The sequence below is a fragment of the Rhipicephalus microplus genome, unplaced genomic scaffold, assembly GCF_043290135.1.
Source record: "Rhipicephalus microplus isolate Deutch F79 unplaced genomic scaffold, USDA_Rmic scaffold_12, whole genome shotgun sequence".
Taxonomy (NCBI): Eukaryota; Metazoa; Arthropoda; class Arachnida; order Ixodida; family Ixodidae; genus Rhipicephalus; species Rhipicephalus microplus.
The window spans coordinates 57,356,037-57,380,296 of NW_027464585.1; positions in this window are offsets into that span (position 1 = coordinate 57,356,037).

Here is a 24,260-nt window from a genome sequence, read left to right on the forward strand (position 1 = left end):
ACTATCTCGTTAGATGACGTCCTTTTTGGTGGTCTCACGACGCTACATAGCTTAAACTAACATAACTCAAGCTAACCTTCGCACTTCTATCGTTAGAAAACGTTTTACTCGCAACTTTACAATGTTTTCTACAAGATTACGACGGTTTCATGCGCTTTCACATTAGATATCGCAGTTCCCGACTTGTAATGGTGAAAAACACTGCATCTCACTAAGTGAGATTGTTTAATGCGGTTTTACGACGGTTGATATGTCAACCTAACCTAACATTCGCACTTGTATCTAAAGACGCTCAATTACACTGTTTCGTTCACAATTACGATATTTGCTTGACCTCACAGTTTCTCACCAACTTATTACAGTACAGAACGCTGTATCTCGCTAAAGGACATCGTTCTTTAAGGTTTCATGATACTTGCATGCGCTTTACCGAGAATGTCACAACATAGCAGTTTCGCACTTGTAACGGTACAACACGCAGTATTTGGCTTGTTCATGCCGTTTTGTGTGCTTTCACAACATTTTACCTATCGCAGTTTCGTACTCGCAATAAAACAACAGTATCTCGTTAAATGACGTCGTTTTTGGTGGTTTCACGACGCTACCTAGCTTAAACTAACATAACTCAACCTAACATAACCTTCGCACTTCTATCGTTAGAAAACGTTTTACTCGCTACTTTACAATGCTTTCTATAACATAACGACGGTTTCAAGCGCGTTCACATTAGATATCGCAGTTATCATCTTGTAAAGGTGAAAAACACTGCATCTCACTAAGTGACATTGTTTAATGCGGTTTTAGCGCGGTTCATATCTTAACCTAACCTAACCTAACCTAACCTAACCTAACCTAACCCAACCTAACCTAACATAACCTAACCTAACCTAACCTAACCAAACCTAACCTAACGTAACCTAACCTAACCTAACCTAACCTAACCTAACGACGTTTGCAAGCGCTTTCACATTAGATATCGCAGTTCCCGACTTGTAATGGTGAAAAACACTGCATCTCACTAAGTGACATTGTTTAATGCGGTTTTACGACATTTCATATCTTAACCTAACCTAACATTCGTACTTGTATTGAAAAACGCTCTATTTTACTGTTTCGTTCACAATTACGATATTTGCATAACCTCACAGTTTTTCACCGACTTATTGCAGTACAGAACGCTGTATCTCGCTAAATGACATTGTTCTTTAAGGTTTCACGATGCTTGCATGCGCTTTAACGAGAATATCACAATATAGCAGTTTCGCACTTGTAACGGTAGAACACGCAGTATTTGGCTTGTTCATGCCGTTTTGTGTGCTTTCACATTTCACCTATCGCAGTTAAATACTCGCAATAAAACAACACTATCTCGTTAGATGACGTCGTTTTTGGTAGTTTCACGACGCTACCTAGCCTAAACTAACCTAACCTAACCTAACCTTCGCACTTCTATCGTTACAAAACGTTTTACTCGCCACTTTACAATGTTTTCTAGAAGATTACGACGGTTTCATGCGCTTTCACATTAGATATCGTAGTTCCCGACTTGTAATGTTGAAAAACACTACATCTCACTAAGTGACATTGTTTAATGCGGTTTTACGACGGTTGATTTGTCAACCTAACCTAACATTCGCACTTGTATCTAAAGACGCTCAATTACACTGTTTCGTTCACAATTACGATATTTGCTTGACCTCACAGTTTCTCACCAACTTATTACAGTACACAACGCTGTATCTCGCTAAATGACATCGTTCTTTAAGGTTTCACGATACTTGCATGCGCTTTACCGAGAATGTCACAACATAGCAGTTTCGCACTTGTAACGGTACAACACGCAGTATTTGGCTTGTTCATGCCGTTTTGTGTGCTTTCACAACATTTTACCTATCGCAGTTTCGTACTCACAATAAAACAACACTATCTCGTTAGATGACGTCGTTTTTGGTGGTTTCACGACGCTACCTAGCTTAAACTAACATAACTCAACCTAACATAACTTTCGCACTTCTATCGTTAGAAAACGTTTTACTCGCTACTTTGCATTGCTTTCTACAAGATTACGACGGTTTCATGCGCTTTCACATTAGATATTGTAGTTCCCGACTTGTAATGTTGAAAAACACTACATCTCACTAAGTGAGATTGTTTAATGCGGTTTTACGACGGTTGATATGTCAACCTAACCTAACATTCGCACTTGTATCTAAAGACGCTCAATTACACTGTTTCGTTCACAATTACGATATTTGCTTGACCTCACAGTTTCTCACCAACTTATTACAGTACAGAACGCTGTATCTCGCTAAAGGACATCGTTCTTTAAGGTTTCATGATACTTGCATGCGCTTTACCGAGAATGTCACAACATAGCAGTTTCGCACTTGTAACGGTACAACACGCAGTATTTGGCTTGTTCATGCCGTTTTGTGTGCTTTCACAACATTTTACCTATCGCAGTTTCGTACTCGCAATAAAACAACAGTATCTCGTTAAATGACGTCGTTTTTGGTGGTTTCACGACGCTACCTAGCTTAAACTAACATAACTCAACCTAACATAACCTTCGCATTTCTATCGTTAGAAAACGTTTTACTCGCTACTTTACAATGCTTTCTATAACATAACGACGGTTTCAAGCGCGTTCACATTAGATATCGCAGTTATCATCTTGTAAAGGTGAAAAACACTGCATCTCACTAAGTGACATTGTTTAATGCGGTTTTAGCGCGGTTCATATCTTGACCTAATCTAACCTAACCTAACCTAACCCAACCTAACCTAACATAACCTAACCTAACATAACCTAACCAAACCTAACCTAACGTAACCTAACCTAACCTAACCTAACCTAACCTAACGACGTTTGCAAGCGCTTTCACATTAGATATCGCAGTTCCCGACTTGTAATGGTGAAAAACACTGCATCTCACTAAGTGACATTGTTTAATGCGGTTTTACGACATTTCATATCTTAACCTAACCTAACATTCGTACTTGTATTGAAAAACGCTCTATTTTACTGTTTCGTTCACAATTACGATATTTGCATAACCTCACAGTTTTTCACCGACTTATTGCAGTACAGAACGCTGTATCTCGCTAAATGACATTGTTCTTTAAGGTTTCACGATGCTTGCATGCGCTTTAACGAGAATATCACAATATAGCAGTTTCGCACTTGTAACGGTACAACACGCAGTATCTGGCTTGTTGAAGCCGTTTTGTGTACTTTCACAACATTTTACCTATCGCAGTTTCGTACTCGCAATAAAACAACACTATCTCGTTAGATGACGTCGTTTTTGGTGGTTTCACGACGCTACGTAGCTTAAACTAACATAACTCAACCTAACATAACCTTCGCACTTCTATCGTTAGAAAACGTTTTACTCGCTACTTTACATTGCTTTCTACAACATTACGACGGTTTCATGCGCTTTCACAATAGATATCGTAGTTCCCGACTTGTAATGTTGAAAAACACTACATCTCACTAAGTGACATTGTTTAATGCGGTTTTACGACGGTTGATATCTCAACCTAACCTAACATTCGCACTTGTATCTAAATACGCTCAATTACACTGTTTCGTTCACAATTACGATATTTGCTTGACCTCACAGTTTCTCACCAACTTATTACAGTACAGAACGCTGTATCACGCTAAATGACATCGTTCTTTAAGGTTTCACGATACTTGCATGCGCTTTAACGAGAATATCGCAATAAAGCAGTTTCGCACTTGTAACGGTACAACACGCAGTATTTGGCTTGTTCATGCCGTTTTGTGTGCTTTCACAACATTTTACCTATCGCAGTTTCGTACTCGCAATAAAACAACAGTATCTCGTTAAATGACGTCGTTTTTGGTGGTTTCACGACGCTACCTAGCTTAAACTAACATAACTCAACCTAACATAACCTTCGCACTTCTATCGTTAGAAAACGTTTTACTCGCTACTTTACAATGCTTTCTATAACATAACGACGGTTTCAAGCGCGTTCACATTAGATATCGCAGTTATCATCTTGTAAAGGTGAAAAACACTGCATCTCACTAAGTGACATTGTTTAATGCGGTTTTAGCGCGGTTCATATCTTAACCTAACCTAACCTAACCTAACCTAACCCAACCTAACCTAACATAACCTAACCTAACCTAACCTAACCAAACCTAACCTAACGTAACCTAACCTAACCTAACCTAACCTAACCTAACGACGTTTGCAAGCGCTTTCACAATAGATATCGCAGTTCCCGACTTGTAATGGTGAAAAACACTGCATCTCACTAAGTGACATTGTTTAATGCGGTTTTACGACATTTCATATCTTAACCTAACCTAACATTCGTACTTGTATTGAAAAACGCTCTATTTTACTGTTTCGTTCACAATTACGATATTTGCATAACCTCACAGTTTTTCACCGACTTATTGCAGTACAGAACGCTGTATCTCGCTAAATGACATTGTTCTTTAAGGTTTCACCATGCTTGCATGCGCTTTAACGAGAATATCACAATATAGCAGTTTCGCACTTGTAACGGTAGAACACGCAGTATTTGGCTTGTTCATGCCGTTTTGTGTGCTTTCACAACATTTCACCTATCGCAGTTTAATACTCGCAATAAAACAACACTATCTCGTTAGATGACGTCGTTTTTGGTAGTTTCACGACGCTACCTAGCCTAAACTAACCTAACCTAACCTAACCTTCGCACTTCTATCGTTACAAAACGTTTTACTCGCCACTTTACAATGTTTTCTAGAAGATTACGACGGTTTCATGCGCTTTCACATTAGATATCGTAGTTCCCGACTTGTAATGTTGAAAAACACTACATCTCACTAAGTGACATTGTTTAATGCGGTTTTACGACGGTTGATTTGTCAACATAACCTAACATTCGCACTTGTATCTAAAGACGCTCAATTACACTGTTTCGTTCACAATTACGATATTTGCTTGACCTCACAGTTTCTCACCAACTTATTACAGTACACAACGCTGTATCTCGCTAAATGACATCGTTCTTTAAGGTTTCACGATACTTGCATGCGCTTTACCGAGAATGTCACAACATAGCAGTTTCGCACTTGTAACGGTACAACACGCAGTATTTGGCTTGTTCATGCCGTTTTGTGTGCTTTCACAACATTTTACCTATCGCAGTTTCGTACTCACAATAAAACAACACTATCTCGTTAGATGACGTCTTTTTTGGTGGTTTCACGACGCTACCTAGCTTAAACTAACATAACTCAACCTAACATAACTTTCGCACTTCTATCGTTAGAAAACGTTTTACTCGCTACTTTGCATTGCTTTCTACAAGATTACGACGGTTTCAAGCGCTTTCACATTAGATATTGTAGTTCCCGACTTGTAATGTTGAAAAACACTACATCTCACTAAGTGAGATTGTTTAATGCGGTTTTACGACGGTTGATATGTCAACCTAACCTAACATTCGCACTTGTATCTAAAGACGCTCAATTACACTGTTTCGTTCACAATTACGATATTTGCTTGACCTCACAGTTTCTCACCAACTTATTACAGTACAGAACGCTGTATCTCGCTAAAGGACATCGTTCTTTAAGGTTTCATGATACTTGCATGCGCTTTACCGAGAATGTCACAACATAGCAGTTTCGCACTTGTAACGGTACAACACGCAGTATTTGGCTTGTTCATGCCGTTTTGTGTTCTTTCACAACATTTTACCTATCGCAGTTTCGTACTCGCAATAAAACAACAGTATCTCGTTAAATGACGTCGTTTTTGGTGGTTTCACGACGCTACCTAGCTTAAACTAACATAACTCAACCTAACATAACCTTCGCACTTCTATCGTTAGAAAACGTTTTACTCGCTACTTTACAATGCTTTCTATAACATAACGACGGTTTCAAGCGCGTTCACATTAGATATCGCAGTTATCATCTTGTAAAGGTGAAAAACACTGCATCTCACTAAGTGACATTGTTTAATGCGGTTTTAGCGCGGTTCATATCTTAACCTAACCTAACCTAACCTAACCTAACCCAACCTAACCTAACATAACCTAACCTAACCAAACCTAACCTAACCTAACCTAACCTAACCTAACCTAACCTAACCTAACGACGTTTGCAAGCGCTTTCACATTAGATATCGCAGTTCCCGACTTGTAATGGTGAAAAACACTGCATCTCACTAAGTGACATTGTTTAATGCGGTTTTACGACATTTCATATCTTAACCTAACCTAACATTCGTACTTGTATTGAAAAACGCTCTATTTTACTGTTTCGTTCACAATTACGATATTTGCATAACCTCACAGTTTTTCACCGACTTATTGCAGTACAGAACGCTGTATCTCGCTAAATGACATTGTTCTTTAAGGTTTCACGATGCTTGCATGCGCTTTAACGAGAATATCACAATATAGCAGTTTCGCACTTGTAACGGTAGAACACGCAGTATTTGGCTTGTTCATGCCGTTTTGTGTGCTTTCACAACATTTCACCTATCGCAGTTTAATACTCGCAATAAAACAACACTATCTCGTTAGATGACGTCGTTTTTGGTAGTTTCACGATGCTACCTAGCCTAAACTAACCTAACCTAACCTAACCTTCGCACTTCTATCGTTACAAAACGTTTTACTCGCCACTTTACAATGTTTTCTAGAAGATTACGACGGTTTCATGCGCTTTCACATTAGATATCGTAGTTCCCGACTTGTAATGTTGAAAAACACTACATCTCACTAAGTGACATTGTTTAATGCGGTTTTACGACGGTTGATTTGTCAACCTAACCTAACATTCGCACTTGTATCTAAAGATGCTCAATTACACTGTTTCGTTCACAATTACGATATTTGCTTGACCTCACAGTTTCTCACCAACTTATTACAGTACACAACGCTGTATCTCGCTAAATGACATCGTTCTTTAAGGTTTCACGATACTTGCATGCGCTTTACCGAGAATGTCACAACATAGCAGTTTCGCACTTGTAACGGTACAACACGCAGTATTTGGCTTGTTCATGCCGTTTTGTGTGCTTTCACAACATTTTACCTATCGCAGTTTCGTACTCACAATAAAACAACACTATCTCGTTAGATGACGTCGTTTTTGGTGGTTTCACGACGCTACCTAGCTTAAACTAACATAACTCAACCTAACATAACTTTCGCACTTCTATCGTTAGAAAACGTTTTACTCGCTACTTTACATTGCTTTCTACAACATTACGACGGTTTCAAGCGCTTTCACATTAGATATCGCAGTTCCCAACTTGTAAAGGTGAAAAACACTGCATCTCACTAAGTGACATTGTTTAATGCGGTTTTAGCGCGGTTCATATCTTAACCTAACCTAACCTAACCTAACCCAACCTAACCTAACATAACCTAACCTAACCTAACCAAACCTAACCCAACCTAACCTAACATAACCTAACCTAACATAACCTAACCAAACCTAACCTAACGTAACCTAACCTAACCTAACCTAACCTAACGACGTTTGCAAGCGCTTTCACATTAGATATCGCAGTTCCCGACTTGTAATGGTGAAAAACACTGCATCTCACTAAGTGACATTGTTTAATGCGGTTTTACGACATTTCATATCTTAACCTAACCTAACATTCGTACTTGTATTGAAAAACGCTCTATTTTACTGTTTCGTTCACAATTACGATATTTGCATAACCTCACAGTTTTTCACCGACTTATTGCAGTACAGAACGCTGTATCTCGCTAAATGACATTGTTCTTTAAGGTTTCACGATGCTTGCATGCGCTTTAACGAGAATATCACAATATAGCAGTTTCGCACTTGTAACGGTAGAACACGCAGTATTTGGCTTGTTCATGCCGTTTTGTGTGCTTTCACAACATTTCACCTATCGCAGTTTAATACTCGCAATAAAACAACACTATCTCGTTAGATGACGTCGTTTTTGGTAGTTTCACGACGCTACCTAGCCTAAACTAACCTAACCTAACCTAACCTTCGCACTTCTATCGTTACAAAACGTTTTACTCGCCACTTTACAATGTTTTCTAGAAGATTACGACGGTTTCATGCGCTTTCACATTAGATATCGTAGTTCCCGACTTGTAATGTTGAAAAACACTACATCTCACTAAGTGACATTGTTTAATGCGGTTTTACGACGGTTGATTTGTCAACATAACCTAACATTCGCACTTGTATCTAAAGACGCTCAATTACACTGTTTCGTTCACAATTACGATATTTGCTAGACCTCACAGTTTCTCACCAACTTATTACAGTACACAACGCTGTATCTCGCTAAATGACATCGTTCTTTAAGGTTTCACGATACTTGCATGCGCTTTAACGAGAATATCGCAATAAAGCAGTTTCGCACTTGTAACGGTACAACACGCAGTATTTGGCTTGTTCATGCCGTTTTGTGTGCTTTCACAACATTTTACCTATCGCAGTTTCGTACTCGCAATAAAACAACAGTATCTCGTTAAATGACGTCGTTTTTGGTGGTTTCACGACGCTACCTAGCTTAAACTAACATAACTCAACCTAACATAACCTTCGCACTTCTATCGTTAGAAAACGTTTTACTCGCTACTTTACAATGCTTTCTATAACATAACGACGGTTTCAAGCGCGTTCACATTAGATATCGCAGTTATCATCTTGTAAAGGTGAAAAACACTGCATCTCACTAAGTGACATTGTTTAATGCGGTTTTAGCGCGGTTCATATCTTAACCTAACCTAACCTAACCTAACCTAACCCAACCTAACCTAACATAACCTAACCTAACCTAACCTAACCAAACCTAACCTAACGTAACCTAACCTAACCTAACCTAACCTAACCTAACGACGTTTGCAAGCGCTTTCACAATAGATATCGCAGTTCCCGACTTGTAATGGTGAAAAACACTGCATCTCACTAAGTGACATTGTTTAATGCGGTTTTACGACATTTCATATCTTAACCTAACCTAACATTCGTACTTGTATTGAAAAACGCTCTATTTTACTGTTTCGTTCACAATTACGATATTTGCATAACCTCACAGTTTTTCACCGACTTATTGCAGTACAGAACGCTGTATCTCGCTAAATGACATTGTTCTTTAAGGTTTCACCATGCTTGCATGCGCTTTAACGAGAATATCACAATATAGCAGTTTCGCACTTGTAACGGTAGAACACGCAGTATTTGGCTTGTTCATGCCGTTTTGTGTGCTTTCACAACATTTCACCTATCGCAGTTTAATACTCGCAATAAAACAACACTATCTCGTTAGATGACGTCGTTTTTGGTAGTTTCACGACGCTACCTAGCCTAAACTAACCTAACCTAACCTAACCTTCGCACTTCTATCGTTACAAAACGTTTTACTCGCCACTTTACAATGTTTTCTAGAAGATTACGACGGTTTCATGCGCTTTCACATTAGATATCGTAGTTCCCGACTTGTAATGTTGAAAAACACTACATCTCACTAAGTGACATTGTTTAATGCGGTTTTACGACGGTTGATTTGTCAACATAACCTAACATTCGCACTTGTATCTAAAGACGCTCAATTACACTGTTTCGTTCACAATTACGATATTTGCTTGACCTCACAGTTTCTCACCAACTTATTACAGTACACAACGCTGTATCTCGCTAAATGACATCGTTCTTTAAGGTTTCACGATACTTGCATGCGCTTTACCGAGAATGTCACAACATAGCAGTTTCGCACTTGTAACGGTACAACACGCAGTATTTGGCTTGTTCATGCCGTTTTGTGTGCTTTCACAACATTTTACCTATCGCAGTTTCGTACTCACAATAAAACAACACTATCTCGTTAGATGACGTCTTTTTTGGTGGTTTCACGACGCTACCTAGCTTAAACTAACATAACTCAACCTAACATAACTTTCGCACTTCTATCGTTAGAAAACGTTTTACTCGCTACTTTGCATTGCTTTCTACAAGATTACGACGGTTTCAAGCGCTTTCACATTAGATATTGTAGTTCCCGACTTGTAATGTTGAAAAACACTACATCTCACTAAGTGAGATTGTTTAATGCGGTTTTACGACGGTTGATATGTCAACCTAACCTAACATTCGCACTTGTATCTAAAGACGCTCAATTACACTGTTTCGTTCACAATTACGATATTTGCTTGACCTCACAGTTTCTCACCAACTTATTACAGTACAGAACGCTGTATCTCGCTAAAGGACATCGTTCTTTAAGGTTTCATGATACTTGCATGCGCTTTACCGAGAATGTCACAACATAGCAGTTTCGCACTTGTAACGGTACAACACGCAGTATTTGGCTTGTTCATGCCGTTTTGTGTTCTTTCACAACATTTTACCTATCGCAGTTTCGTACTCGCAATAAAACAACAGTATCTCGTTAAATGACGTCGTTTTTGGTGGTTTCACGACGCTACCTAGCTTAAACTAACATAACTCAACCTAACATAACCTTCGCACTTCTATCGTTAGAAAACGTTTTACTCGCTACTTTACAATGCTTTCTATAACATAACGACGGTTTCAAGCGCGTTCACATTAGATATCGCAGTTATCATCTTGTAAAGGTGAAAAACACTGCATCTCACTAAGTGACATTGTTTAATGCGGTTTTAGCGCGGTTCATATCTTAACCTAACCTAACCTAACCTAACCTAACCCAACCTAACCTAACATAACCTAACCTAACCAAACCTAACCTAACCTAACCTAACCTAACCTAACCTAACCTAACCTAACGACGTTTGCAAGCGCTTTCACATTAGATATCGCAGTTCCCGACTTGTAATGGTGAAAAACACTGCATCTCACTAAGTGACATTGTTTAATGCGGTTTTACGACATTTCATATCTTAACCTAACCTAACATTCGTACTTGTATTGAAAAACGCTCTATTTTACTGTTTCGTTCACAATTACGATATTTGCATAACCTCACAGTTTTTCACCGACTTATTGCAGTACAGAACGCTGTATCTCGCTAAATGACATTGTTCTTTAAGGTTTCACGATGCTTGCATGCGCTTTAACGAGAATATCACAATATAGCAGTTTCGCACTTGTAACGGTAGAACACGCAGTATTTGGCTTGTTCATGCCGTTTTGTGTGCTTTCACAACATTTCACCTATCGCAGTTTAATACTCGCAATAAAACAACACTATCTCGTTAGATGACGTCGTTTTTGGTAGTTTCACGATGCTACCTAGCCTAAACTAACCTAACCTAACCTAACCTTCGCACTTCTATCGTTACAAAACGTTTTACTCGCCACTTTACAATGTTTTCTAGAAGATTACGACGGTTTCATGCGCTTTCACATTAGATATCGTAGTTCCCGACTTGTAATGTTGAAAAACACTACATCTCACTAAGTGACATTGTTTAATGCGGTTTTACGACGGTTGATTTGTCAACCTAACCTAACATTCGCACTTGTATCTAAAGATGCTCAATTACACTGTTTCGTTCACAATTACGATATTTGCTTGACCTCACAGTTTCTCACCAACTTATTACAGTACACAACGCTGTATCTCGCTAAATGACATCGTTCTTTAAGGTTTCACGATACTTGCATGCGCTTTACCGAGAATGTCACAACATAGCAGTTTCGCACTTGTAACGGTACAACACGCAGTATTTGGCTTGTTCATGCCGTTTTGTGTGCTTTCACAACATTTTACCTATCGCAGTTTCGTACTCACAATAAAACAACACTATCTCGTTAGATGACGTCGTTTTTGGTGGTTTCACGACGCTACCTAGCTTAAACTAACATAACTCAACCTAACATAACTTTCGCACTTCTATCGTTAGAAAACGTTTTACTCGCTACTTTACATTGCTTTCTACAACATTACGACGGTTTCAAGCGCTTTCACATTAGATATCGCAGTTCCCAACTTGTAAAGGTGAAAAACACTGCATCTCACTAAGTGACATTGTTTAATGCGGTTTTAGCGCGGTTCATATCTTAACCTAACCTAACCTAACCTAACCCAACCTAACCTAACATAACCTAACCTAACCTAACCAAACCTAACCCAACCTAACCTAACATAACCTAACCTAACATAACCTAACCAAACCTAACCTAACGTAACCTAACCTAACCTAACCTAACCTAACGACGTTTGCAAGCGCTTTCACATTAGATATCGCAGTTCCCGACTTGTAATGGTGAAAAACACTGCATCTCACTAAGTGACATTGTTTAATGCGGTTTTACGACATTTCATATCTTAACCTAACCTAACATTCGTACTTGTATTGAAAAACGCTCTATTTTACTGTTTCGTTCACAATTACGATATTTGCATAACCTCACAGTTTTTCACCGACTTATTGCAGTACAGAACGCTGTATCTCGCTAAATGACATTGTTCTTTAAGGTTTCACGATGCTTGCATGCGCTTTAACGAGAATATCACAATATAGCAGTTTCGCACTTGTAACGGTAGAACACGCAGTATTTGGCTTGTTCATGCCGTTTTGTGTGCTTTCACAACATTTCACCTATCGCAGTTTAATACTCGCAATAAAACAACACTATCTCGTTAGATGACGTCGTTTTTGGTAGTTTCACGACGCTACCTAGCCTAAACTAACCTAACCTAACCTAACCTTCGCACTTCTATCGTTACAAAACGTTTTACTCGCCACTTTACAATGTTTTCTAGAAGATTACGACGGTTTCATGCGCTTTCACATTAGATATCGTAGTTCCCGACTTGTAATGTTGAAAAACACTACATCTCACTAAGTGACATTGTTTAATGCGGTTTTACGACGGTTGATTTGTCAACATAACCTAACATTCGCACTTGTATCTAAAGACGCTCAATTACACTGTTTCGTTCACAATTACGATATTTGCTAGACCTCACAGTTTCTCACCAACTTATTACAGTACACAACGCTGTATCTCGCTAAATGACATCGTTCTTTAAGGTTTCACGATACTTGCATGCGCTTTACTGAGAATGTCACAACATAGCAGTTTCGCACTTGTAACGGTACAACACGCAGTATTTGGCTTGTTCATGCCGTTTTGTGTGCTTTCACAACATTTTACCTATCGCAGTTTCGTACTCACAATAAAACAACACTATCTCGTTAGATGACGTCGTTTTTGGTGGTTTCACGACGCTACCTAGCTTAAACTAACATAACTCAACCTAACATAACTTTCGCACTTCTATCGTTAGAAAACGTTTTACTCGCTACTTTACATTGCTTTCTACAACATTACGACGGTTTCAAGCGCTTTCACATTAGATATCGCAGTTCCCAACTTGTAAAGGTGAAAAACACTGCATCTCACTAAGTGACATTGTTTAATGCGGTTTTACGACGGTTGATTTGTCAACCTAACCTAACATTCGCACTTGTATCTAAAGACGCTCAATTACACTGTTTCGTTCACAATTACGATATTTGCTTGACCTCACAGTTTCTCACCAACTTATTACAGTACACAACGCTGTATCTCGCTAAATGACATCGTTCTTTAAGGTTTCACGATACTTGCATGCGCTTTACCGAGAATGTCACAACATAGCAGTTTCGCACTTGTAACGGTACAACACGCAGTATTTGGCTTGTTCATGCCGTTTTGTGTGCTTTCACAACATTTTACCTATCGCAGTTTCGTACTCACAATAAAACAACACTATCTCGTTAGATGACGTCGTTTTTGGTGGTTTCACGACGCTACCTAGCTTAAACTAACATAACTCAACCTAACATAACTTTCGCACTTCTATCGTTAGAAAACGTTTTACTCGCTACTTTACATTGCTTTCTACAACATTACGACGGTTTCAAGCGCTTTCACATTAGATATCGCAGTTCCCAACTTGTAAAGGTGAAAAACACTGCATCTCACTAAGTGACATTGTTTAATGCGGTTTTAGCGCGGTTCATATCTTAACCTAACCTAACCTAACCTAACCCAACCTAACCTAACATAACCTAACCTAACCTAACCAAACCTAACCCAACCTAACCTAACATAACCTAACCTAACCTAACCTAACCAAACCTAACCTAACGTAACCTAACCTAACCTAACCTAACCTAACCTAACGACGTTTGCAAGCGCTTTCACATTAGATATCGCAGTTCCCGACTTGTAATGGTGAAAAACACTGCATCTCACTAAGTGACATTGTTTAATGCGGTTTTACGACATTTCATATCTTAACCTAACCTAACATTCGTACTTGTATTGAAAAACGCTCTATTTTACTGTTTCGTTCACAATTACGATATTTGCATAACCTCACAGTTTTTCACCGACTTATTGCAGTACAGAACGCTGTATCTCGCTAAATGACATTGTTCTTTAAGGTTTCACGATGCTTGCATGCGCTTTAACGAGAATATCACAATATAGCAGTTTCGCACTTGTAACGGTAGAACACGCAGTATTTGGCTTGTTCATGCCGTTTTGTGTGCTTTCACAACATTTCACCTATCGCAGTTTAATACTCGCAATAAAACAACACTATCTCGTTAGATGACGTCGTTTTTGGTAGTTTCACGACGCTACCTAGCCTAAACTAACCTAACCTAACCTTCGCACTTCTATCGTTACAAAACGTTTTACTCGCCACTTTACAATGTTTTCTAGAAGATTACGACGGTTTCATGCGCTTTCACATTAGATATCGTAGTTCCCGACTTGTAATGTTGAAAAACACTACATCTCACTAAGTGACATTGTTTAATGCGGTTTTACGACGGTTGATTTGTCAACATAACCTAACATTCGCACTTGTATCTAAAGACGCTCAATTACACTGTTTCGTTCACAATTACGATATTTGCTTGACCTCACAGTTTCTCACCAACTTATTACAGTACACAACGCTGTATCTCGCTAAATGACATCGTTCTTTAAGGTTTCACGATACTTGCATGCGCTTTACCGAGAATGTCACAACATAGCAGTTTCGCACTTGTAACGGTACAACACGCAGTATTTGGCTTGTTCATGCCGTTTTGTGTGCTTTCACAACATTTTACCTATCGCAGTTTCGTACTCACAATAAAACAACACTATCTCGTTAGATGACGTCGTTTTTGGTGGTTTCACGACGCTACCTAGCTTAAACTAACATAACTCAACCTAACATAACTTTCGCACTTCTATCGTTAGAAAACGTTTTACTCGCTACTTTGCATTGCTTTCTACAAGATTACGACGGTTTCATGCGCTTTCACATTAGATATTGTAGTTCCCGACTTGTAATGTTGAAAAACACTACATCTCACTAAGTGAGATTGTTTAATGCGGTTTTACGACGGTTGATATGTCAACCTAACCTAACATTCGCACTTGTATCTAAAGACGCTCAATTACACTGTTTCGTTCACAATTACGATATTTGCTTGACCTCACAGTTTCTCACCAACTTATTACAGTACACAACGCTGTATCTCGCTAAATGACATCGTTCTTTAAGGTTTCACGATACTTGCATGCGCTTTACCGAGAATGTCACAACATAGCAGTTTCGCACTTGTAACGGTACAACACGCAGTATTTGGCTTGTTCATGCCGTTTTGTGTGCTTTCACAACATTTTACCTATCGCAGTTTCGTACTCGCAATAAAACAACAGTATCTCGTTAAATGACGTCGTTTTTGGTGGTTTCACGACGCTACCTAGCTTAAACTAACATAACTCAACCTAACATAACCTTCGCACTTCTATCGTTAGAAAACGTTTTACTCGCTACTTTACAATGCTTTCTATAACATAACGACGGTTTCAAGCGCGTTCACATTAGATATCGCAGTTATCATCTTTTAAAGGTGAAAAACACTGCATCTCACTAAGTGACATTGTTTATGCGGTTTTAGCGCGGTTCATATCTTAACCTAACCTAACCTAACCTAACCTAACCCAACCTAACCTAACATAACCTAACCTAACCAAACCTAACCTAACCTAACCTAACCTAACCTAACCTAACCTAACCTAACGACGTTTGCAAGCGCTTTCACATTAGATATCGCAGTTCCCGACTTGTAATGGTGAAAAACACTGCATCTCACTAAGTGACATTGTTTAATGCGGTTTTACGACATTTCATATCTTAACCTAACCTAACATTCGTACTTGTATTGAAAAACGCTCTATTTTACTGTTTCGTTCACAATTACGATATTTGCATAACCTCACAGTTTTTCACCGACTTATTGCAGTACAGAACGCTGTATCTCGCTAAATGACATTGTTCTTTAAGGTTTCACGATGCTTGCATGCGCTTTAACGAGAATATCACAATATAGCAGTTTCGCACTTGTAACGGTAGAACACGCAGTATTTGGCTTGTTCATGCCGTTTTGTGTGCTTTCACAACATTTCACCTATCGCAGTTTAATACTCGCAATAAAACAACACTATCTCGTTAGATGACGTCGTTTTTGGTAGTTTCACGATGCTACCTAGCCTAAACTAACCTAACCTAACCTAACCTTCGCACTTCTATCGTTACAAAACGTTTTACTCGCCACTTTACAATGTTTTCTAGAAGATTACGACGGTTTCATGCGCTTTCACATTAGATATCGTAGTTCCCGACTTGTAATGTTGAAAAACACTACATCTCACTAAGTGACATTGTTTAATGCGGTTTTACGACGGTTGATTTGTCAACCTAACCTAACATTCGCACTTGTATCTAAAGATGCTCAATTACACTGTTTCGTTCACAATTACGATATTTGCTTGACCTCACAGTTTCTCACCAACTTATTACAGTACACAACGCTGTATCTCGCTAAATGACATCGTTCTTTAAGGTTTCACGATACTTGCATGCGCTTTACCGAGAATGTCACAACATAGCAGTTTCGCACTTGTAACGGTACAACACGCAGTATTTGGCTTGTTCATGCCGTTTTGTGTGCTTTCACAACATTTTACCTATCGCAGTTTCGTACTCACAATAAAACAACACTATCTCGTTAGATGACGTCGTTTTTGGTGGTTTCACGACGCTACCTAGCTTAAACTAACATAACTCAACCTAACATAACTTTCGCACTTCTATCGTTAGAAAACGTTTTACTCGCTACTTTACATTGCTTTCTACAACATTACGACGGTTTCAAGCGCTTTCACATTAGATATCGCAGTTCCCAACTTGTAAAGGTGAAAAACACTGCATCTCACTAAGTGACATTGTTTAATGCGGTTTTAGCGCGGTTCATATCTTAACCTAACCTAACCTAACCTAACCCAACCTAACCTAACATAACCTAACCTAACCTAACCAAACCTAACCCAACCTAACCTAACATAACCTAACCTAACATAACCTAACCAAACCTAACCTAACGTAACCTAACCTAACCTAACCTAACCTAACGACGTTTGCAAGCGCTTTCACATTAGATATCGCAGTTCCCGACTTGTAATGGTGAAAAACACTGCATCTCACTAAGTGACATTGTTTAATGCGGTTTTACGACATTTCATATCTTAACCTAACCTAACATTCGTACTTGTATTGAAAAACGCTCTATTTTACTGTTTCGTTCACAATTACGATATTTGCATAACCTCACAGTTTTTCACCGACTTATTGCAGTACAGAACGCTGTATCTCGCTAAATGACATTGTTCTTTAAGGTTTCACGATGCTTGCATGCGCTTTAACGAGAATATCACAATATAGCAGTTTCGCACTTGTAACGGTAGAACACGCAGTATTTGGCTTGTTCATGCCGTTTTGTGTGCTTTCACAACATTTCACCTATCGCAGTTTAATACTCGCAATAAAACAACACTATCTCGTTAGATGACGTCGTTTTTGGTAGTTTCACGACGCTACCTAGCCTAAACTAACCTAACCTAACCTAACCTTCGCACTTCTATCGTTACAAAACGTTTTACTCGCCACTTTACAATGTTTTCTAGAAGATTACGACGGTTTCATGCGCTTTCACATTAGATATCGTAGTTCCCGACTTGTAATGTTGAAAAACACTACATCTCACTAAGTGACATTGTTTAATGCGGTTTTACGACGGTTGATTTGTCAACATAACCTAACATTCGCACTTGTATCTAAAGACGCTCAATTACACTGTTTCGTTCACAATTACGATATTTGCTAGACCTCACAGTTTCTCACCAACTTATTACAGTACACAACGCTGTATCTCGCTAAATGACATCGTTCTTTAAGGTTTCACGATACTTGCATGCGCTTTACCGAGAATGTCACAACATAGCAGTTTCGCACTTGTAACGGTACAACACGCAGTATTTGGCTTGTTCATGCCGTTTTGTGTGCTTTCACAACATTTTACCTATCGCAGTTTCGTACTCACAATAAAACAACACTATCTCGTTAGATGACGTCGTTTTTGGTGGTTTCACGACGCTACCTAGCTTAAACTAACATAACTCAACCTAACATAACTTTCGCACTTCTATCGTTAGAAAACGTTTTACTCGCTACTTTACATTGCTTTCTACAACATTACGACGGTTTCAAGCGCTTTCACATTAGATATCGCAGTTCCCAACTTGTAAAGGTGAAAAACACTGCATCTCACTAAGTGACATTGTTTAATGCGGTTTTACGACGGTTGATTTGTCAACCTAACCTAACATTCGCACTTGTATCTAAAGACGCTCAATTACACTGTTTCGTTCACAATTACGATATTTGCTTGACCTCACAGTTTCTCACCAACTTATTACAGTACACAACGCTGTATCTCGCTAAATGACATCGTTCTTTAAGGTTTCACGATACTTGCATGCGCTTTACCGAGAATGTCACAACATAGCAGTTTCGCACTTGTAACGGTACAACACGCAGTATTTGGCTTGTTCATGCCGTTTTGTGTGCTTTCACAACATTTTACCTATCGCAGTTTCGTACTCACAATAAAACAACACTATCTCGTTAGATGACGTCGTTTTTGGTGGTTTCACGACGCTACCTAGCTTAAACTAACATAACTCAACCTAACATAACTTTCGCACTTCTATCGTTAGAAAACGTTTTACTCGCTACTTTACATTGCTTTCTACAACATTACGACGGTTTCAAGCGCTTTCACATTAGATATCGCAGTTCCCAACTTGTAAAGGTGAAAAACACTGCATCTCACTAAGTGACATTGTTTAATGCGGTTTTAGCGCGGTTCATATCTTAACCTAACCTAACCTAACCTAACCCAACCTAACCTAACATAACCTAACCTAACCTAACCAAACCTAACCCAACCTAACCTAACATAACCTAACCTAACCTAACCTAACCAAACCTAACCTAACGTAACCTAACCTAACCTAACCTAACCTAACCTAACCTAACGACGTTTGCAAGCGCTTTCACATTAGATATCGCAGTTCCCGACTTGTAATGGTGAAAAACACTGCATCTCACTAAGTGACATTGTTTAATGCGGTTTTACGACATTTCATATCTTAACCTAACCTAACATTCGTACTTGTATTGAAAAACGCTCTATTTTACTGTTTCGTTCACAATTACGATATTTGCATAACCTCACAGTTTTTCACCGACTTATTGCAGTACAGAACGCTGTATCTCGCTAAATGACATTGTTCTTTAAGGTTTCACGATGCTTGCATGCGCTTTAACGAGAATATCACAATATAGCAGTTTCGCACTTGTAACGGTAGAACACGCAGTATTTGGCTTGTTCATGCCGTTTTGTGTGCTTTCACATTTCACCTATCGCAGTTAAATACTCGCAATAAAACAACACTATCTCGTTAGATGACGTCGTTTTTGGTAGTTTCACGACGCTACCTAGCCTAAACTAACCTAACCTAACCTTCGCACTTCTATCGTTACAAAACGTTTTACTCGCCACTTTACAATGTTTTCTAGAAGATTACGACGGTTTCATGCGCTTTCACATTAGATATCGTAGTTCCCGACTTGTAATGTTGAAAAACACTACATCTCACTAAGTGACATTGTTTAATGCGGTTTTACGACGGTTGATTTGTCAACATAACCTAACATTCGCACTTGTATCTAAAGACGCTCAATTACACTGTTTCGTTCACAATTACGATATTTGCTTGACCTCACAGTTTCTCACCAACTTATTACAGTACACAACGCTGTATCTCGCTAAATGACATCGTTCTTTAAGGTTTCACGATACTTGCATGCGCTTTACCGAGAATGTCACAACATAGCAGTTTCGCACTTGTAACGGTACAACACGCAGTATTTGGCTTGTTCATGCCGTTTTGTGTGCTTTCACAACATTTTACCTATCGCAGTTTCGTACTCACAATAAAACAACACTATCTCGTTAGATGACGTCGTTTTTGGTGGTTTCACGACGCTACCTAGCTTAAACTAACATAACTCAACCTAACATAACTTTCGCACTTCTATCGTTAGAAAACGTTTTACTCGCTACTTTGCATTGCTTTCTACAAGATTACGACGGTTTCATGCGCTTTCACATTAGATATTGTAGTTCCCGACTTGTAATGTTGAAAAACACTACATCTCACTAAGTGAGATTGTTTAATGCGGTTTTACGACGGTTGATATGTCAACCTAACCTAACATTCGCACTTGTATCTAAAGACGCTCAATTACACTGTTTCGTTCACAATTACGATATTTGCTTGACCTCACAGTTTCTCACCAACTTATTACAGTACACAACGCTGTATCTCGCTAAATGACATCGTTCTTTAAGGTTTCACGATACTTGCATGCGCTTTACCGAGAATGTCACAACATAGCAGTTTCGCACTTGTAACGGTACAACACGCAGTATTTGGCTTGTTCATGCCGTTTTGTGTGCTTTCACAACATTTTACCTATCGCAGTTTCGTACTCGCAATAAAACAACAGTATCTCGTTAAATGACGTCGTTTTTGGTGGTTTCACGACGCTACCTAGCTTAAACTAACATAACTCAACCTAACATAACCTTCGCACTTCTATCGTTAGAAAACGTTTTACTCGCTACTTTACAATGCTTTCTATAACATAACGACGGTTTCAAGCGCGTTCACATTAGATATCGCAGTTATCATCTTGTAAAGGTGAAAAACACTGCATCTCACTAAGTGACATTGTTTAATGCGGTTTTAGCGCGGTTCATATCTTGACCTAATCTAACCTAACCTAACCTAACCCAACCTAACCTAACATAACCTAACCTAACATAACCTAACCAAACCTAACCTAACGTAACCTAACCTAACCTAACCTAACCTAACCTAACGACGTTTGCAAGCGCTTTCACATTAGATATCGCAGTTCCCGACTTGTAATGGTGAAAAACACTGCATCTCACTAAGTGACATTGTTTAATGCGGTTTTACGACATTTCATATCTTAACCTAACCTAACATTCGTACTTGTATTGAAAAACGCTCTATTTTACTGTTTCGTTCACAATTACGATATTTGCATAACCTCACAGTTTTTCACCGACTTATTGCAGTACAGAACGCTGTATCTCGCTAAATGACATTGTTCTTTAAGGTTTCACGATGCTTGCATGCGCTTTAACGAGAATATCACAATATAGCAGTTTCGCACTTGTAACGGTACAACACGCAGTATCTGGCTTGTTGAAGCCGTTTTGTGTACTTTCACAACATTTTACCTATCGCAGTTTCGTACTCGCAATAAAACAACACTATCTCGTTAGATGACGTCGTTTTTGGTGGTTTCACGACGCTACGTAGCTTAAACTAACATAACTCAACCTAACATAACCTTCGCACTTCTATCGTTAGAAAACGTTTTACTCGCTACTTTACATTGCTTTCTACAACATTACGACGGTTTCATGCGCTTTCACAATAGATATCGTAGTTCCCGACTTGTAATGTTGAAAAACACTACATCTCACTAAGTGACATTGTTTAATGCGGTTTTACGACGGTTGATATCTCAACCTAACCTAACATTCGCACTTGTATCTAAATACGCTCAATTACACTGTTTCGTTCACAATTACGATATTTGCTTGACCTCACAGTTTCTCACCAACTTATTACAGTACAGAACGCTGTATCACGCTAAATGACATCGTTCTTTAAGGTTTCACGATACTTGCATGCGCTTTAACGAGAATATCGCAATAAAGCAGTTTCGCACTTGTAACGGTACAACACGCAGTATTTGGCTTGTTCATGCCGTTTTGTGTGCTTTCACAACATTTTACCTATCGCAGTTTCGTACTCGCAATAAAACAACAGTATCTCGTTAAATGACGTCGTTTTTGGTGGTTTCACGACGCTACCTAGCTTAAACTAACATAACTCAACCTAACATAACCTTCGCACTTCTATCGTTAGAAAACGTTTTACTCGCTACTTTACAATGCTTTCTATAACATAACGACGGTTTCAAGCGCGTTCACATTAGATATCGCAGTTATCATCTTGTAAAGGTGAAAAACACTGCATCTCACTAAGTGACATTGTTTAATGCGGTTTTAGCGCGGTTCATATCTTAACCTAACCTAACCTAACCTAACCTAACCCAACCTAACCTAACATAACCTAACCTAACCTAACCTAACCAAACCTAACCTAACGTAACCTAACCTAACCTAACCTAACCTAACCTAACGACGTTTGCAAGCGCTTTCACAATAGATATCGCAGTTCCCGACTTGTAATGGTGAAAAACACTGCATCTCACTAAGTGACATTGTTTAATGCGGTTTTACGACATTTCATATCTTAACCTAACCTAACATTCGTACTTGTATTGAAAAACGCTCTATTTTACTGTTTCGTTCACAATTACGATATTTGCATAACCTCACAGTTTTTCACCGACTTATTGCAGTACAGAACGCTGTATCTCGCTAAATGACATTGTTCTTTAAGGTTTCACCATGCTTGCATGCGCTTTAACGAGAATATCACAATATAGCAGTTTCGCACTTGTAACGGTAGAACACGCAGTATTTGGCTTGTTCATGCCGTTTTGTGTGCTTTCACAACATTTCACCTATCGCAGTTTAATACTCGCAATAAAACAACACTATCTCGTTAGATGACGTCGTTTTTGGTAGTTTCACGACGCTACCTAGCCTAAACTAACCTAACCTAACCTAACCTTCGCACTTCTATCGTTACAAAACGTTTTACTCGCCACTTTACAATGTTTTCTAGAAGATTACGACGGTTTCATGCGCTTTCACATTAGATATCGTAGTTCCCGACTTGTAATGTTGAAAAACACTACATCTCACTAAGTGACATTGTTTAATGCGGTTTTACGACGGTTGATTTGTCAACATAACCTAACATTCGCACTTGTATCTAAAGACGCTCAATTACACTGTTTCGTTCACAATTACGATATTTGCTTGACCTCACAGTTTCTCACCAACTTATTACAGTACACAACGCTGTATCTCGCTAAATGACATCGTTCTTTAAGGTTTCACGATACTTGCATGCGCTTTACCGAGAATGTCACAACATAGCAGTTTCGCACTTGTAACGGTACAACACGCAGTATTTGGCTTGTTCATGCCGTTTTGTGTGCTTTCACAACATTTTACCTATCGCAGTTTCGTACTCACAATAAAACAACACTATCTCGTTAGATGACGTCTTTTTTGGTGGTTTCACGACGCTACCTAGCTTAAACTAACATAACTCAACCTAACATAACTTTCGCACTTCTATCGTTAGAAAACGTTTTACTCGCTACTTTGCATTGCTTTCTACAAGATTACGACGGTTTCAAGCGCTTTCACATTAGATATTGTAGTTCCCGACTTGTAATGTTGAAAAACACTACATCTCACTAAGTGAGATTGTTTAATGCGGTTTTACGACGGTTGATATGTCAACCTAACCTAACATTCGCACTTGTATCTAAAGACGCTCAATTACACTGTTTCGTTCACAATTACGATATTTGCTTGACCTCACAGTTTCTCACCAACTTATTACAGTACAGAACGCTGTATCTCGCTAAAGGACATCGTTCTTTAAGGTTTCATGATACTTGCATGCGCTTTACCGAGAATGTCACAACATAGCAGTTTCGCACTTGTAACGGTACAACACGCAGTATTTGGCTTGTTCATGCCGTTTTGTGTTCTTTCACAACATTTTACCTATCGCAGTTTCGTACTCGCAATAAAACAACAGTATCTCGTTAAATGACGTCGTTTTTGGTGGTTTCACGACG